Source organism: Schistocerca gregaria, unplaced genomic scaffold (assembly GCF_023897955.1).
Source record: "Schistocerca gregaria isolate iqSchGreg1 unplaced genomic scaffold, iqSchGreg1.2 ptg000846l, whole genome shotgun sequence".
Classification (NCBI taxonomy): domain Eukaryota; kingdom Metazoa; phylum Arthropoda; class Insecta; order Orthoptera; family Acrididae; genus Schistocerca; species Schistocerca gregaria.
Window position 1 is genome coordinate 167,501 of NW_026062210.1, and position 2,500 is coordinate 170,000.

Consider the following 2,500-nt stretch of genomic DNA (forward strand, 5'->3'; position numbering starts at 1 on the left):
ATTACCGCGGCTGCTGGCACCAGACTTGCCCTCCAATAGATACTCGTTAAAGGATTTAAAGTGTACTCATTCCGATTACGGGGCCTCGGATGAGTCCCGTATCGTTATTTTTCGTCACTACCTCCCCGTGCCGGGAGTGGGTAATTTGCGCGCCTGCTGCCTTCCTTGGATGTGGTAGCCGTTTCTCAGGCTCCCTCTCCGGAATCGAACCCTGATTCCCCGTTACCCGTTACAACCATGGTAGGCGCAGAACCTACCATCGACAGTTGATAAGGCAGACATTTGAAAGATGCGTCGCCGGTACGAGGACCGTGCGATCAGCCCAAAGTTATTCAGAGTCACCAAGGCAAACGGACCAGACAAGCCAATCCGATTGGTTTTGATCTAATAAAAGCGTCCCTTCCATCTCTGGTCGGGACTCTGTTTGCATGTATTAGCTCTAGAATTACCACAGTTATCCAAGTAACGTGGGTACGATCTAAGGAACCATAACTGATTTAATGAGCCATTCGCGGTTTCACCTTAATGCGGCTTGTACTGAGACATGCATGGCTTAATCTTTGAGACAAGCATATGACTACTGGCAGGATCAACCAGGGAGCTGCGTCAACTAGAGCTGAGCAGCCGGCCGCCCGGGAGTGTGTCCCGGGGGCCCGCGCGAACACGCAAGCGTCCGCTCAATTATTCTGCAAACAGGAGGAGGCCGAGCTCCCCTGCACGATACACCTCGAAACCCTCTCAGGTCCCGGCGGCGCGCAGCGCCGTCCTAGGTACTTGGTCGGTTTCGAGAGAGGCGCAATCGCCCGGAGTTAGGCGAGTAGACGGTTTTAGTGCGAACACCCTTGCTCCCAACTGAGCTTGCCGCTGCCGACAGAGGCCCGGGAGCGTGCTGTCGTGGCATTGCCGGCGGGAGACAACACGCGCCACCTATGGTGACCGGCAGCTCCAACGCCAGCGCCACACAAGGGCAAAGCCCCACTTGGGTGCAGAAGCGAACTCTCCCAGCACAGCAAACGCGCCAACACGTCCGCACAACTGCGATACAAACCACCTGCGAGAACCGCTGGGGCGACCGAGCAGCAGACGGCGTCGCGGCGCCGAGTGCCAGGCGGCGGCGCATCCTCAACGCACACAGTCCTCAATCAGACCAGCACACTGCAGATGTCCACCGCGCTTCGCACCGGGCTCGGCTGAACCAACTTTGGCCGCCAGGCGCCGCGTGCAGGGTGCGCCGCAGCGTAGCTGCGCCGCCTGCCGAGCCCGTCGGCTGGCGCTCCTGCCACTCGGCGCCCCCCACCAGCCGCCTGTTGCGCGTGCGCCCACGCAGCGCGCGGCCAACACGCCGGGCGGCCCCCCTTCACCGGCCGGGAACAGTCCCACCAAGCCACCGCCGCGTATCGCTTCATACCCACATGGGCCTAGTCACGTGTGTGGATGTGGCGGGTACCGCTGAAACAACCGGTTAATAGCTGTACCGATCGTCGCCATCACAGATTCACCTCCAGCGTGAACAACCGCTCAACAACGGATTTCCAGTTCATTTGCGTATCTTGGGCAGTAAACGTAGATGTCCACCTACATTTGCGAATTCAACAATTCTTGCATGCCAGGATGTCATGTGTCACGACACGCTACATCAGACCACATACACACTGCGACATGTGCAGAAGAGAACACGTGGAAGGTGGCCCGCGCACGTATGCGATGTCCCTTCCGCGATCCACTGTCAACCGGCATCTGCGGCATGTCCCAGATATGGAACGCGGTCCACCAGGGTAGCACTTTGTGTGAGGCAATACGACAAAGTCGGAATACACGCGTCACTACATCACACGGCTCACGCTGACCTGACCTGACTCACCGCACCACCACCCCCAGCGACCCAGGGTGACATACAATGCGTTCGTACGTTCCTCCCACACGCCTCTACGGCGTACCACAGTGCAACCTAGCTGTTATTGGGAGACGAGACAAGTAGCATCGAGCACAACATATGGAAATTGAGATTCGACACCGTTGGGCACAGCCAGCGTACGGTCACACGTATCACACTACTTCACTCTGTACGTAACTACCGATGATCGGTACAGCGTGTGGGTTACGCGTACGACATCAGCGGACAATGGACACAGACCATACCACGACGTACACTGAGGGCGTCGACATCTGAACGCAACTGAACAGCTGCGAGGCTCATTTAACACTCAAACGCCAGACCGACCAGCTTGAGAGGACGGAGACACAAAGAGAGGGGCAGAGGGGGGGGGGGGCGATATAGTCCTATTGCAGTACAATTGACAGTGGATAGCGGGAATATGTGGAAAGTAAGCAACACTCGCAAGACATCTACATGAGGATAACAACGACACCAGAGATTCCGAGCAGTGAACTATGTTAGGCAAAGGGACAACGTGGGTTAGGTTAAGGGACAACGTGGGTTAGGTTAAGGGACAACGTGGGTTAGGTTAAGGGACAACGTGGGTTAGGTTAAGGGACAACG

General features: G+C 56.9%; 1 non-coding gene across 1 annotated transcript in view; it reads right to left on the bottom strand.

Moving 5' to 3' along the window:
* LOC126322923 (small subunit ribosomal RNA) overlaps positions 1–600 on the bottom strand; it is a 1,893-nt gene extending 1,293 nt beyond the window's left edge. The window contains exon 1 of the ribosomal RNA XR_007559321.1: positions 1–600. This exon is cut by the window's left edge and continues 1,293 nt beyond it. This is a non-coding gene — a ribosomal RNA (small subunit ribosomal RNA).
* Between the last annotated feature and the right edge of the window lie 1,900 nt (positions 601–2,500).